The sequence below is a fragment of the Dasypus novemcinctus genome, chromosome 8, assembly GCF_030445035.2.
Source record: "Dasypus novemcinctus isolate mDasNov1 chromosome 8, mDasNov1.1.hap2, whole genome shotgun sequence".
NCBI lineage: Eukaryota > Metazoa > Chordata > Mammalia > Cingulata > Dasypodidae > Dasypus > Dasypus novemcinctus.
Genome location: NC_080680.1, coordinates 4602007 through 4619552, shown reverse-complemented (window position 1 = coordinate 4619552; position 17546 = coordinate 4602007).

The window sequence follows — 17546 nt, the reverse complement described above, 5'->3', positions numbered from 1 at the left end:
CAGTACAGAGAAAGGATATATCTATATCCCGAACTGTGGTTATTTCTGCCCACCTCACAAAAGCCATCTGGAAATAGGTAGTCAATCTAGAATGGGATAAAAATAACACAAGTGTCCCATGGAAAATTCTTAAATTGCTCTAGGCCGTGGTGAATTGAATCAATTGGGAGTAACTTACATGAAGTCCTTCAGACAAGGAGCCCCAACCAAGCCAGTGGATCAAAATTTCTGCTGCGGGGGAGGGCCCAGGAATCTGCATATTTAAAAAGTTAACTGCGTAGCTGGGATGCACACAAAAGCCTGGGGGCAATTTATCAGGAATGGGTAGATTTAGAAGTTCCTAAATACTAATAAAGAGCTCATTATTTTCAAAGTGGAAACATGAAAATCAACTTCATAGAAGTTTTTATGCACAATAACATCCCCTCATTAAGGTTACCGTTCAGTAAATTTTAACAAATGTGTGTTCCCTGTGAATGTCACAAAAAATCAAGATACAGAGCATTGCATGTTAACCGCTAATTGCCATTTGTATTAATCTTTCCCCTCAGCTTCAGACCCAGGCAACGAACGACCTCTCTGTTGCCAAGGATTCATTTCCTCAGTGCTGGAAGTTACGGTGGCATCGTATGGGGTATTCTTTTGTGTCTGACCTCTCTTTTGTTGAACGTCATGTTTTTGAGAGGAATCCATGTTGTTACATGTATCAACAGTCTGCTCCCACTGACTGCTGAGGGGGCATTCCCCTATATATGACAATTTGCTTGCATATGACAGTTTGATACATATGATATATGACAATTCGTTTATACATTAATCTATTGATAGACATTTGGATTGTTTCCAGGTTTTAGCTATGAAAATAAAGCTGAAATGAACATTCATGTGTATAAGTCTTTGTGTGGACATATGCATTAATTTTTTTATTGAAATTGCTGGGGTAGATGGTAAATTAATGTTTAATTTATAAGAAACTGTCAGATTCTTTTCAAAAGTGGTAGTATCATTCTTACATTCCCACCAGCCCTGCATGAGAGTTGACTGTTCCACATCTTTCCTAAACACTTGGTATTTTAGCTCCTTTTAATTTTAGACACTCTGGTGGTATGTAGTGGTTTAATTGATCTGATGGCTCGGATGTTAATTCACACCCTTCCCCCTGCCCCACAGATGACTCCCTCATCTCTCTGCTCATTGTCTCTGCTCATTGTGTCCATTCATTATCTACTCATCTTCTTTAGGAGGATCAGAACTAAATCTGGGCCTCCATGTGGAGGCAAGTGCCCAATTGCTTGAGCCACATCCGCTCCCTGATCATTGTGTCTGCTTGTTGCATCAGCTCATTGTGTCTGCTCATCTTCTTTCAGGGGCACTGGGAACTGAAGTTGGGACCCCCTATGTAGGATGCAGGTGCCCAACCACTTGAGCTACATCCACTCCCTGCTTCTTGTGTCTGCTCATGTATCAGCTCATTGTGTCAGCTTGCTGCATCTGCTCATCTTCTTTAGGAGGCACCAGAAACCAAACCTGGGGCCTCCCATGTGGGAGGCAGGCACCCAACTGCATAAGCCACATCTGCTCCCCTGGGTGCTGATTAATTGTAACGTTTAATGTTTTTATGTAGTTGAGGTAGCATTGATCCTACAGATTATTTTCAGGGGTAATGATAATTTAATAATATTGAATCTTTAATCCATGAACAGGCGAAGCTTTCTTAGAAAACATTTGTCCTTATTCACACACATGTTCTTGCTTTCTAGGTTTAGTGAGAGGAATTTAGGCAAAATATGCTTTGTTTCTACATATTCAGTAAAGATTCTGATCTCCCACCTCAATCTTCATGCATGACCTCTCCCCGTCCTTCTTTTCCATTTCTCCACTTTTTTCCCTTCCTTTTTCATTCTCAGGTGAAAACGCGTTGTACAATTGCTAACTGCACAGACTCTCGGATCCATTAGGAGTTGACTCCTATCCCAATTCCACAACTTACTTATTACTGACAGATGTGGATTTTTCTTTCATCTTATTTTAGATTTCTACTTATTTATTGGAAATAGTTGTTGAAATTTACCTAGCACCTAAGCATTTTGTAACAAGAGGATTTTTCAGAATATTAATTCCATCATATGCTCACATATAATAGCATAAGCACTTTGTTTTCTTCAGTACATTTCAATGACATTGAAAAGAAATTGTAGTTGAAATTCCAGTTGTAACAGGCAAACTTGCAGAAGATGAAATGTAGAAGAAACAGAAATCTAGATCAAATAAAGTTTTTTTAAAATCTGCTTGAAGTCATTGAGGGACTAGCTACTAAGGTAGTCATGATATGAGAATGCCGAGACCACTGGAAGGAGAAAAGCTCAAAGCACTCATTTCTGCTTTTTCCCTTGAGGCATGGCTGTCTCATGGTATTGAGAAGTTAGACAGGGGAACTCAGGGCTTGCTCAAGGAAATAAGTCCAGGTAAAACCCCTCAAATATCAGCTGGGACTACCATAGCACTATATCCTGGACATAAAATATAGACTACACTTTGTAACAGGAATGGCCAAAAAGGAAATGACTGTTTGACAATAACATTGCTCATTAAGATGGGGTCTGAATGGCATGTAAAGCCATTTGTAAGATTTTTAAGTTAGAATAGGCAATAGTAATTGGGTGAATAGAGGAAGAACCCTGAGTAATGAAAGAGATCTCAATTTGGGACATTATAAAATAATTCTTCATGCAAAGAACCCTTTGGTATTCGATTAATTTTCTGGGCTGAGCTTCAAAGTTAAAAGTTAAAAAAGACTCCTCCCCTCCAAGACCCCCACCAAAAAAAGAGAAGATGCCAAAATATAATAAATATAATAATAATAAGCATCCCCTCTCTCCAAAACACACACACACACACACACACACACAAACAGATCTTCCATTAAAGGAGAGAAAACGTTGTGGACCAATCTCTTCTTGGTTATTTTTGAAATCAACTTTGAACACTAACCTTTCTTTATTTTTTATTCATGAATTACTATACATGATTTACAAATGAATAGAAGCCTAATCCCAATTTAACAGAAACAGATGAAAGCAATGCTAAAGTATTATTCAGTGAAAATAATAGAGCACTAGAGTGCTGTAGAATAGGTACTTGATGCTGCAATTAAGAGATGGAAAGGATACTAAGCCCTTGAGAAATCAACAGGAAAAGGGTTGTTCTATTACTATGCATATATATATATATATATGTTGTAAAAAACAGAGCAATGTAAGGAACCTGCAGTTGAAATGATTTGAACTTGGCCCAAGGAAAAAGAGGAATGCACATGATAAAAAACAAATGTTTAGACAGAGGAAAAAGTGGTTTTCACAGCATTTCTCTGAGGGTAGCAAATATGCTGCCAATTAACTATCCATCTCCATTCTCCTTCAAGGGACTTTGCAGTTATGACCCCTCAGGGCCACGGGGATCCATGTGCTCCTTCTGCTTCTCATGCTTTTTCTAACAGTGACATGTAGTCCTTCTCTGTGGACGCTCACTTGGGAATGTTTGGGGATTGATAACTGCCTTCCCTACTACACAAAGATGCACTGAGAATACCAAACAAGAAAGTATGGAAATATGACTATGCTGTGTTATATCTGTTAACATGACTGGAATTATTAGTCTCCAATACCAAAACTTAATCTCCAAGTTAACTGCTTTATGTGAATTGTTAATATAGGAGTGAAATAAATATCGGAAATTTTGATTCATTAATTATTCAGATTCATTTTCTTCTATCAGACATTTAAAAAAATTTTCTCATTCATACATTCAAAAAAGACGCATGGTACGCTCAGTATGTTGCTGACTGTACTAGTTGCTTCAGGAGTAAACTAACCCTACCCCTAAACCCTGGGTCTAATAAGGAGAAAGGAAACAGGGCGACGAGGCCCACAGATTCAGATATGCTCACAGAAGGGGACTAGGGCCCACCGAGGCAAACCACCGCTGCTGGGAGGACCTAAAATCAGGAACCACACGTAGACCAAGGACCTGGGGAAGTGTCATTCGAGCCCAGGCCTAAAGAACGACAAGGAGAGAGCCAAGTGAAAAGAAACGGGGAAGGGGCATTTCCAGCAGGTGCACAAACTTCCAGTCAGCAAAAAGCCTGACAGAAAACAACAAAAAACCAACAGTGGAGGGGAACAGGTGGCGTGTGAGATGGTGAAGAGAGGTGAGGTGGAGAATTATTCAGGGACAGTAATTTATCAGCCTTGCAGAGAAGTTTGGATGTCATATTAGGAGCAATGGAAAGCCTCTGAAAATTCTAAACAGGGATGCGATTGTATTTGATCTACATTTTTAAAAGGTAACTTGAGCAGCAGTGTGGAGAATATAATGGAGGTAGCTCTGAGGGTAGACAGGGAGATCTCACGTTGGAAAGCAATTTCAGTAATCTGGATGAGAGTGGGTGTATTAGACAGGGTTCAGGGAAACGGGACTGACAGGAGCCACGGAGATATGACACGGAGATGTATATACACATGAAAAAATATAGATATATAATTTATTTATAGAATTGGTTCAACTGACCATGGATGGCAAGCCCAAATTCTGTAGGGTAGACCACAGATTGGGAATTCTGATGAAGGTTTCAATGAACTTCCCAGGAGAAGCAGGCTAAAGATAGTAGAGATAGAAATTCCTCTTTCTGATTGCCGAAATTATCGGTCTTCCCATAAAGACCTTCAACTGACTAGATGACACTTCTCTCATTGCTGAAGGCAGCTCCCTTGTTGACTGTAGATATAATCAGCCATAGACTGGCTACTGGCTTAAACCACAATATACCCTCACAGTAACAATCAGGACAGGGTTTGCTTGACCAAGCAGCTGGACACCACGCCCTAGCCAAGTTGATACATGACATCAACCATCACACCCAGTGTGGATTAGGTTGGTGAGAAGAGTTAGAGAGAACTGAAATCACACAAGTTGTAATGTGGAGGAAGAATATACAGATACTGGGGTTCACAGAGCATGCAGGGCAAGGGTACAGATGGGCCGAGGGCTTCCAGGTTTCTGGAATAAGCACCTCGGTGTTTCCCTTTATGTTCTCCATGAGAGATGGGGTTGACAATGTAGACACAGATGAGAGCTTTTTAACTGAGGGTTGAGGGAAGCTTTTCTAGCAATTTAGGTGTGGTTCAAGCAAGTTTGGGGAATGAAATTTGCATTTTTTCAACAGTCATTCTAACTACAGTATGGAATAAAGACTGGAGAGGTAAATGCTGGAGATAAGAAGCTCCAGGAAAAAGAAATGGGCAGATTCCAATTTTATTTAGAAGACAGATTCAGATTTGGGTCAAGAGGTGGCTGCTGGTCTCATTTTATGAGATAGAAGGCAATGGAAAATGGGCAGATGTTTTTAGAAGGCAAGAGAGGACAATGATTCCATTTTAGACAATGGAGGTTTAAGTGCTCACGGGACCAGTGAGGTAGAGGTACCCTGTGGAGATGAGTGTGAGAGGCTGGAGCTACTTAGATCTGGGTTGAGGCTGTAGATTTGGAAGTTACAGTCCAAGTATATAAATGATATTGAAACCTGGTTAATGTCCAGAGAATGCCCAGAAAGAGCTTGGGGTAGTATAAAAGGCCTAGAACAAATTTGCTGAACATGGTAATATTTACAGGATGGGGAAAAAAAGCAGAGCATGCAAACGTGCTTGGAAAACGAGGAAAATCCAGAGGTTCCAAGAATGTCCTGGTGACCTCCTCCCTCTGTCTTGGTGTTCAGGTGAGCCATGACTCGGAGGGCCTCCCTACACCAATCCCAGTCTAGAAGAGGGGAAAGGGGCTTTGAGATAGAGAACATGCACATGCCACGCTAGGAATCCATGACAATGCATCATGTCTCAAGAAACTATGAGTGCATCATTGGAAATGGAGCGGAGGAAATGGGATCTGGAAAGAAAGCTTGTATCTAAGAGATATTCAATGTCATGATAAACAAAGTTCTTGAATATAAACAGTGCATTGTAAATGCAAATGAAAATAATAAAAACTGTCATTATTAACATAAACCATAAAGTATTATATTACTGTCAACAATAAAAATATAAATTCCAACATTTGAACATTTTTTCTTCTAAGGGAAATAATGACAATGTACATTGTGTTTGTTTTCAAGGAGGGGTGATATATCACCTGTCTTGTTTTTGCTTTTGTTTTTGTTTTTTTGCCAGTAACCCCTTGTGCTAAACAGCTCATGCTTTTGAAGTTGGGAGCCAGCAGGACTGATGGGACCTAAAAGCCAACTGGTCCTTCAGGAACCAGGCACACAGTTTTGCTCTTCCTGGTACCAACCTCTAATTCAAGCAGCTGGAGAAATCTCTCTTCACAAAGGAACATCAAGCTAAGGATCCAGAGAGGGAAGGAAACAAAAGGTTGATACTAAAGCAACATCATTATATGAAATATAGCTTAGAAGTGGGCATACTGGAAAACAGTGGTTGTCTTAGGAAATTAATTGGGGTGTGCCAGAGTTAAATAATAAAATGTTTATAAAGCAGAGTATCTTTGACCTTAAATACTGCATGTATGATAGATATTATTATTATGCTTTAGAAAATCAGTATTCTGCAAGGTTAAAGCTATGATGAGGGAGAGAATGGGGGTGACTATGTGTAAATGAAGTGATCTGAAAATCCAGCCTGACCCAAACCCAAGCCACAGAAGATCTCCCCATCCAGTTTATTCTGTGGGTTTTTCTCCAGTTCTCTAAAGGAATATTTTGTGTGATACTCTATTTTGATAATAATTTTAAACATTTTATAAGAGATAATATAAAGTAGCCATACAATTATATTCTGGGCCCTTAAATAGCAAACGTATAATTGAGTCCTGCCATATAACATCACTGCTAGCTTTTAATGTGTGCTTATGAGCATATCAATTCAATACTTAGTACTTTTATCAAATCTAATACATGAGAAAAGAGACCTGACGATAAGTAAACATATGTTTCTCCAAATGAAGATCAAGAGATGCTACATCGTGATATTCAAAAGCCTTTACGGTGATGAAAACAGGAGATTGGAGAGAGAACTGAGCCTTCAAGTGGCACAAGTAGTGTATGGGAAAATATACTATCAGATTCCCATAACGGCACCTCAGTTTCAGAAAAGACAGCATTATCTGCTATTAGTATGAATTTCATGGGTTTTATTCAGTGTCCACCATGTTGCAAGTATTTTGTTAAACTTTGAGATTCTAAAGGTAAATGAAGCTAATTTCAAAGACTCCTTTGAATTCAATTATACAAGATAGTAAGTAAAGATTACATTGTCACAGGTAGACACAAAAGACTTTCCATAAAAACCAGTTCTCCTTCTACAGATATTTATTTTATCTATTTATTTATTTTTAAATAATTTCTATTTTTTATTTTTAAAGGAGCTTTGTATTACATAAATGTCACATCAAAAATATAGGGGATTCCTTTGTACCCCACCCATCCCCCAAACCTTCCTACATTAACAATATCTTTCATTAGTGTGGTATATTTGTTACAATTTATGAACACAAATTGAAGCACTGCTATTTACCACGGTCTCTAGTTGACATTGTTTTACACTTTGCCCTACATAATTTTATTGGTGCTGACACGATATATAATGGCTGGAGTCCATCATTGTAATATTATGCAGAATAATTCCAATGTCTAAAAAATGCCCCTTCTTTTTTTTTCTTATTTTCTTATTTTCTTTTAAAGGTTACATTAAAAAAATATGAGGTCCCCATATACCCCCAATCCCTCCTACGCTACTCCTCCCACATCAACAACCTCTTCCATCATTGTGACACATGCATTGCATTTGGTGAATACATTTTGGAGCACCGCTGCACCACATGGACAGTGGTCTACATTGTAGTCTACACTCTCCCCCATTCCACCCAGTGGGCCATGGCAGGACATACAATGTCCAGAATCTGTCCCTGCAGCACCACCCAGGACAACTCCAAATCCTGAAAATGCGCCCACATCATATTTCTTCTTTCCTCTCCCTGCCCTCAGCAGTTACCGTGACCACTTTCTCCACATCAGTATTACAATTTCTTCTCTTACTAATCACAATAGTTTCCCAGCAGAACATAAGTAAGTCCACTGTAATCTATACTCTATTCCTCCATCCTGTGGACCCTGGGATGGTTAAGTCCCGTCCCCCTCTACATCAAGAGGGGGCAGCCATTTAAAAGACTTTGTAGTTTGACTTTTACAGTATCCCATGGCAGGGTTCATTTCAGCGGGAAGGGAAGCAGCACTTACTATATCCGCATCTGTCCACCTCAGTCCACATTCTAATCCTGCCCTTGGGGTTCCAGGCTCCTGGGAGGAAGCACAGGAACCTGGCTTCGGCTGGAGGTTGGAACCCGCAAGGCACCGCGCTGTCTGCATTGGTGTTTCCTGGAGAACACGGAGAAGGAGAAGAAGGTAGCTACAGAACATCACCTTTGCGTTGGCACCTCTGCTGACATTTAATAGGATGTGTTAACCTCTCCTCAGTCTCCGGCTTAGTTACAGTGATCCAAGTTTACTTATTTCCAGGGAGTTTAAATTTCCTCAATACTATATAACGCCTATAAACATGGTGTCCCCAGTAAAGCCTGCTTCTCTAAAATGGTTGCCCACAAATACCACCCCTCATTTCCCAGCAGTCAAGACACTCCCATATAAGCACATGGTCAGGGCAATCAAGCACAGCTGTAACTTGTAAAGGATCCAAGATAAAAACCCCACACTCTAAAATGAGAGAGCAAGAAGGGACCCAGATATTATTCCAGTGCCACACCCATAATTTGTAAATGAGGAATGAAGGTCCAGGGAGTAGGAAAGATTCCCTGGAGGTAGGACAGTTATCATATCCATGTTTTCAGACTGAATCCACTTTCCAGAGAAACATACTCCTAACTGAAGCAGGCTACTCAGATAGGGAATCAATAGATGGATCTGGAACCTGGCGAGAAGTCCAAGGGGACACCAATAACCCCAAGATGGCTGCTGGAAGACCCCCCCACCCCCAAACCAAGATTCTATCATTCAGAACAAGATTTCCTCTGGAATCCAGGAGAAGCCCCAGATATTCCCCAAGGACCTTCATTGGGCCCTCCTGGGAGAGTGATGGGACAAATTAGCAATCAAAGTTATGAACAGCTGGAACTCCTCCCCTGCCATCATTAGCAAAGGGGTGGGATAATTTTAAAAAAAGCAGGTGTGAGGCCTAAGCTGTATTTTCTCACCTGTGGACCCCTGTCCTGCCCTCTGTGCACCCGCTCTCACCATTTTTCCTCTGCCATTTGGCCATGCAAGTAAAACCTGGGGATTTATAACCTGTAATAGGGAATCGTAGCCTGTAAATCACCCCTCTTTATCACTTTTCAGCACCGTCCTCTTCACCTGGGACCCATGATCTGTCTATTTTCTCCCATTTCTCATCCCTCCCTACCTGAAATGAATTACTGGCATAACTCCCCCAACGTGCTCTTGAAATTCATTTCTGCAGCATAGTCAAGAACCTAGACAAAATCCAGCAACATATTTGGTGAGCCCATCTGGGAGTTTCTTGTTGAGTGAAACTATGGCCTACAGCTTATTTAACGCCTTCCTTTGGTTTTCTATTTTAAATGGGTTTGCCTACAAGCCCCCACAGGACATAACCCTGGGAGGGAAGGGGCCAGGGCTCTGAAATTCTCTGTGTCTGTGCCACACACCCAGGCTTGTGAGATCTGACCCCAGCCAGGATGGCTGGGTCATAGGGCAATGGCTTAAATCATGGCCCCACCAAGATAGAGGTTACCTGGCAGAGTGAAGCTTCTTTTTCAAGTCCTTTCAGCAGCTGGCGGCTTACTCCTAGGGCCTTCCTACCATTGCCTTCTCCTGCCCTCTCCCCTAGAGGGTGCATGTCAATGGTGGAAAGCCGGGACTTGTCCCTCCCAGCGGGTCCACGCCTTTGCAAGCGGCATTCCTATCTGACCACACCCAGCTACCTAGGGGATGAAGTAGGAAGGCAGCGGGCAGAGCCAAAATGGATGCCATGGGAGTTCCCTTCCCCAGGGCGGTCACAGGCCAGGATACCCCTGATCTAACCTTTACCCATGTTTTACCTTCCTACTTCTTGCTACTGACTCTCTCCTTAACAAGTTTGTGTTAGAATGCTTTGATATATCTTAAAACCTGTGAAACTGGGTAAATACCTTTGGTAGCAAGGAAGCTATTGCCTCAGGGCCTCAAGTCCTGTTAGCTAGAACGATTAATCTCAAATCACTTAATGGCCTTTTGATGGCTGGTCTAGCTGGGAAACTACCAGACAGTAAAGTCATAGAACTAGGACTGTGTGTGATTTCTGAAAGAATAGGAGGAAGAAGCTTTCTGCCTCTTCTCCAAGGAGGGAGCAGGATTCGGCATGGAGGGTGTCTGATCTATTTGATCTGTCTCCCAAGTCCAGGAAGGCCCTGGAAATGCCTGGTGGCAGGTTCTCTGATTGCCAGGGTGGCTGGAACCAGAGAAGTAACCGAATGTCTCCCAAAAACTTGAAGGGTTGGTCGCTTTGATTGAGAGAGCAGCCAAATGTTTCCTGAGATTTAACTCAGGAACTTCTGTTTGGGTAACAGTAGAGTCAGTCTCAGGCCCTGGAATGTAGGAGTGCTGAGAACCAGAGCAGTAAATTGAATGGCCCCCATTCTTTGGGTGCATCCATCCAGACAGCAGCCAAACATCCCCTGGGACAGACATCTCAGGTGCTGTGATTTGGGGCCACTGCGCAGTCTCCCACCAACTCGGCTTGGGTGCATTGATCTGATATTAGGAATCAGATATGCCCCAAGACCTAGGTTACCCACAAGGATGCTTGTGGGTCAGATAAGCTCTGAAAACTGAAATTCTCAGGACGCTGGGACAGAACTGCAGCTCCACATTATGTGGAGCCATGAACATTTTAGTCAGATGAGGACTCTGGGATGCCAGATCAGTCAACTGAAAGGTGCTTCTTCATTCTTCCTAGAATAATGGGCACAGCCTCTAGCCTACCAGCAAACTCCCCATAGGAGTGGCTTCTCAGGAATCAGGAAATTCTGCCTACTGCTGGTCTACATGGTCACAGTATAACCAAAAGCAGCCTCTGTATAGGACCCTGAATTCCAGTTCAACCAGTGTAAGAAAAGAGGACAGATAAATCTGAGGCCCAGAAACCTCACATCATGTCTCCTTAAAGAAATGAGGAAATAAACCTCAGACTTTGAATAACTCCCTTTTAGAAAAAGCCTTCTCAGTTTAAACTCAGTTGTGCCTATAAAAGGTATAAATAGTGATCAAGATAAAGAAATCTCATGTGCCATCAAATAAGATCAAAGAGTTCCTAGAAATGCTAAAAGTATAAAATTTCTCTCTTCTGTTTCAATCTGTGCTTAGCTTTGTGTTCAACTTTGAAATCTGTGTTTACCTTTCTAAGTTTGCTTGTGCCAGGAAATCAGATTTGGGGTTCACCTGTTAGAAATTGGATAACAGTGAAAGGTAACCTAAAGGTAATGTCTTTAAATGTAAATATTGTCTTGCTAGTGGATTTAATGTATAAAGCACAAGCAGAATTGATTCAACTGCTAGAAAAGCAGAGAAACTTGACAAAGTTGTTACTAATAAAATTCTTGTGGCTTAGTTAATAAAGTACCCAATTCACCTTAAAATAAAAACTTACTAGAAACTGTAACTAAGATTACCTGCTAATTAACACCTTCACAGTAAAAGTGTAGAAATAAGAAGCAAAGTACTAAAAAGTTCATTTGATATGTAACACACTGCATTGGAAATGTTTAAAAGATGTATAAAAGTCAAGAGATAGACTTCAGCATTGTCAAACTCTCTTGTGCATTCAAACCAGCTCTTCAATACACTGCAGGTTGCCTCGCCATTTGAGTTGTTGGCTAGGTTGGTCACTGACTGTAATGGTCAGCCAAAGAGGCACTGATACAAAATACCGGAAATGGGTTGGTTTTATAAAGGGTATTTATTTGGGACAGGAGTTTACAGATACCAGGCCATAAAGCATAATTTACTTCCCTCACCAAAGTCTATTTTCACGTGTTGGAACAAGTTGGCTGCCAACATCTGTGAGGGTTCAGGCTTCTTGGGTTCCTCCCTTCCAGGGTCTTGCTTTTTCCCTGGCTCAGGGTTCATCTCTTCCTGGGGCTTGCTTCTGTTTCCCCTGTGAGCTTACTTCCCAGGGCTCCAGCTTAAGGCTTCAGCATCAAACTCCAACATCAAAACTCTAACATCAAAAACCCTCAACTCTGTCCTTTGCCATGTCTTTTAGCATGCCCTAATGATGTGGCCCAATCAAAGCCCTAATCATAACTTAATGATGCCCAGGTACAGACCAGATTACAAACATAATCCAATATCTATTTTTGGAATTCATAACCATATCAAACTGCTACATTGATCCCTAAAACAATAAAGGTATCTACTACATCTCTGGTTGTGTTCCTGTAATCAATAGAAACTACACTGCAGCTTCAAACTCCTGCAGTAGCCAATGATGGCTCAATATAGCCAAATGTACAATAGATATTACCTCCAGACTGGCACTGTTTCATAGTGTTGAAGGGCGCTATGCATCAGGCCAGTGGAATACTGGAACCTACTTTCCTAGCTTCTCTCTAGGGTCAATGGTGCTCCAGCATGCTGGCTGTGTGAAGGACATAACAAGTGGAGCAATGATCACCAGAGTACTGGGGAGTAGAAGTTAAACACAATTGGCATTATAATCTGCTCCCACAGAGAGATAACATGTGTGATATTGTGAACCTGGAATGCAAACCTATTAACTGCAGCTCAAAGAGAAACTTATGTATTAGATAATGCATTAATTAGTATTAAGTACTGTACCTGTACCCTATTCTAGATATATGCCTGATGATTATGGTGATATCTTTTCTATTCTAGACTATATGCAGAAAAACATTAAACATGTTAAAAGTCCTGGTAAACTTCATTTTCTAAGTAGTTAATGAATGTGCTTAATCCAGATCTCCCTCCTAGCCCTTATTCCAGAACCTGTCCCACTCATAGCCTGGAGAGGGCTGGCAGATCCACAAGCCATCCTACCAGGGCTAACTGATTTCCCACCAAAGGAAAACAGCAAATGAGGTGGGCACTTCAGCTTAGTCCCTTTGAGATAGTCCATAAACACACTTTCCTCACTCAGGATCTGCAAACCAGGTTCAGATAAAAACTTTGAAAGAAAACAAGCCTCACTAAAATGTAAGGAACTTTACTCTGTAGTTCTGACCACTCCCACAGCTGTTGAAGAAATTTCCAGTTTGGTACACTAATCCTGAGTGAAGCCAGTTGCCCAAGAAAGTGCCAGCTCACCAGAACTACCCGATGGGATGTATGAATGCCAGTCATTGGACAGCCTGAAATCCCTCTTCAAGAGAAAAAGCTAAGTAGTGCCTATGTCAAAGTCAGCTGTTCCCTCTAACTCTAGCCCAAATGTCTATTGCTAGGGGGAAGGCAAACCAGACTTCCCTTTAAGAAACCTTACCTGTTTTCATCTCCTTTAACTAAAAAAAAGGGCAATGCTTCTCCCCATTCTACTGAAGGAAGAATACTCTTTCCCATCAACTTCAGGTAAATGCACCTTTGTAGGCACCTGGGCTTTTCTGCTTTTGTGGTCTGGTATCCTCTTAGTGGGACCCTATATTTTCAAGAGTCTAGTTCATTTCTTCCAGAAATCAACATCTTGTTAGCCATATGGGGACTTCATCCAGCTTCACCCAGGATGCCAGATCCATCTTCCTCCAACCAAGATAGAATAGCAGGAGGGTTTCACATCTTGTCAGGTGGGGCCTACTGCCCCTAACCAGAAGAAGTAGCTATAGAAAAATGACCAAATCCCTTCAGCACCCCTTTAAGAATAAAGGTGTAAACTCTCTGAGGGGGAAATGAAGCAGGCTAGTAAGATAGGGAATCAACAGATGGATCTGGAGCCTGGCAGAGAGTCTACATGGACATCAGTAATCCCCAAGACGGCTGCTGGAATTCCCTCCCCAAGATTCTGCCACTCAGAAGAAGACTTCCTCCGGAAGCCAGGAGAAGCCCTGGATATTCCACAAGGACTTTATCATTGGGCCCTCCTGGGAGACTGATGGGAGAAATAAGCAATCAAAATGGTAAATGGCCAGAACTCCTCCCCTGCCATTAGCAAAGGGATAGGATGATTAACAGTTCAAAAAGCAGCACAAGGCCTACGCTCTCTCATGTGCTCTCTCATCTCTGCACCCCTGTCCTGCCCTCTGCCTCTGCACACTGCTCTTGCTGTTTTTCCTCTGCCATGTGGCCACACAATAAAACTTGGGCATTTATAACCTATAATGGGGAATGGTAGTCTGTGAATCTCCCTGCTTAACCACTTTGCAGCTCCTTCCTCTTCACCTGGGACCCAGAATCTATTTTCTCTTATTTCTCTTCTCTCCATGCCTGAATAAATTACTGGCCTAACTCACCTGATTTGCTCTTGAAATTCATTTCTGCAGCATAGCCAAGAACCTAAACAAAATGTGGTAGCTTAATGACTGAAGAGTTCCACAGCCTTTTAAAAACTGATCCTACAATTAAAGCGACATTACAGAAAAGTCTAAGGTAGATACTCCTTTACTTGACATAATGAAATCAGGAAGTAGAAAGTATCCATACTTGATGATACTTTCTCACAGTAGGATGAAGCATTCAGTTAAAAAAGATACAAGAGCAGGCCAGGGGTAAGGAAGGCAGCCAGATTGTTCTTAGTGCAGCAAGGACGGCTGCCTGTTATTCTGCTTCTCTAAACACGATGCCAGACATAACAACAACACAGATTGAGTAAGCCATTGGTCTGTGTACCCTCAGACCACCAGAGAGCTTCCTGTAACTGAGGGGTAAGAATTACTAATGATGGTTACTAAATGATTATGTAGATGCCTTTATATTATAAAATAGCCAAAGGCTAATACCTGAAATGACTGAAGCTGGCCAGACTGGCCTCACCCGTTTATTGTTGCTCTAGATTTAGCCTTGCCTTGTGTATGCTTACTGTTGTGACGGTAATTCTGGACTGACCTACCCGTGCTACGGTTATTTCAGAACTAGACTTACCCTGTCTATGCTTACTACTGTGATGGTAAAACGCCACCTTCTCGGTTTAATATCTATATGAAAACCCTTGTAGCTCAGCTCTGTTCTTACACCCCTATGCTAGACCGTATGACTCACCCTGGTTTGGCTCCCACCCTCCATCTTGCCCAGCCCCTGAACATGTATTAATCCAGGAAGTTGTGCCACCTCCACACCAGTTACTCATTAGCATCCCAATGGTATAAAATATTAGAATCTCTGCAGTTTGAGAAGGCAGTTTGAGGGCCACTAGCCCACTGACCTCCTCAGCTTGTGCAAACAAATAAATTGGTCTTTAAAGTGCACAGGGAGGAAGGAACTTGCATTGGCTAGGCATCACTCACTTGGTATATGTAAACAGGAATAAGAACATAGAAAAGGCCTTAGGGAATGAGGTCAATTTTAATGCTGGCATGTATGTCAGATTTGGTGACACTTCCTTATTGCTAGTGAATGTCAACTCTGACAATCATTTTATTCCAGTGAGTGTACCCTCTTTACTCATGTCAACATCATTTTTCAAGAATTACCAATTGCTCTACCTCCTTCAGTCAATCATTTACACCCCTTCCACACCCTTAATGGGACTGAAGAAGGTCCATCCACATCCTTTACCTGCTCACCTGACGCTGATGTGGGTAAAGAAACATCATTCCAGATCTACCACTTTATAGCACAGTTTGCTCATCTATAAAACTGGTTCAGTAAAACCTAACTCTAAAATCTGGGTACCATTGAGTGCAATAATGTCTGAAAGGCAATCAGCCGCTTACGGGAGGTAAGTCCTCACCCCTTGCTCTAGCCCTCACCCTGACTCCAGGTGAGCCCTCCCCCCAAATCCAGATAAAACCTCCTCCCTGACTTCAGGTAAGCCTTTGCCCCTGACTCCAGGTAAGCCCTCACCCCTGACTCCAGGTGAGCCCTCACCCGACTCCAGGTAAGCCCTCACCCCTGACTCCAGGAAAGCCCTCACCCCTGACTCCAGGAAAGCCCTCACCCCTGACTCCAGGTGAGCCCTCACCCCTGACTCCAGGTAAGCCCTCACCCCTGACTCCAGGAGAGCCCTCACCCCTGACTCCAGGTAAGCCCTCACCCCTGACTCCAGGTAAGCCCTCACCCTGACTCCAGGTGAGCCCTCACCCCTGACTCCAGGTAAGCCCTCACCCCTGACTCCAGGTAAGCCCTCACCCTGACTCCAGGTGAGCCCTCACCCCTGACTCCAGGTGAGCCCTCACCCCTGACTCCAGGTGAGCCCTCACCCCTGACTCCAGGTAAGCCCTCACCCTGACTCCAGGTGAGCCCTCACCCCTGACTCCAGGTAAGCCCTCACCCCTGACTCCAGGTAAGCCCTCACCCTGACTCCAGGTAAGCCCTCACCCCTGACTCCAGGTAAGCCCTCACCCCTGACTCCAGGTGAGCCCTCACCCTGACTCCAGGTGAGCCCTCACTGAGCTGACTCCAGGTAAGCCCTCACCCCTAACTCCAGGTAAGCCCTCACCCCTGACTCCAGGTAAGCCCTCACCCCTGACTCCAGGTGAGCCCTCACTGAGCTGACTCCAGGTAAGCCCTCCCCTGACTGCAGGTAAGCCCTCACCCCTGGCTCCAGGTAAGCCCTCACTGAACTGACTCCAGGTAAGCCCTCACTGAGCTGACTCCAGGTAAGCCCTCACCCCTGACTCTAGGTAAGCCCTCACCCTGACTCCAGGTAAGCCCTCACCCCTGACTCCAGGTGAGCCCTCACTGAGCTGACTCCAGGTAAGCCCTCACCCTGACTGCAGGTAAGCCCTTGCTGAGCAGTGGCTGCTGCAACTGTGGTGAAGCTGTTTGGCAACTGTTGGTGCAGCTGGCAGATGGTCCCAGGGACAGCTCGTCCTTCAGACTCTGAATCCTGTTATTTAGATTCTATCCCATGTTCAATATCTAAGATATACAGACTAAACCACTAAGGTGGGAGCTGTGGCTCCTATTACGTTTTGACCTCAACATCGAAATTCAGTTCAAGAATTAAAATCAATTTTGTCTGTAGTTGACAATTTTTAAAACTCTAAGTACAAACAATGCAATACAAAAATCTTTCTTTGGAAACCTCTGGAAACAAAAGTGGTTATTGTCTTTATATGGAAAATATTATTTCTTTCTCAAGTTTGTTTAAAATATAAACTCTGAAAAATATACTTCTCATTGATGTGAGTATAGCATCATATAGCACTAAGAATATATTAAATGCCTATGTTTGTTCAATGGAATTAAAAAGGTTGATTAATATTTAATAACTTTTAAACAGATGATTCTAACAACTTATGAACAGGGCAGATAAAGAATACATTCTTTACAATGTCAGAAATCTAAATATAAAATCAAACACTTG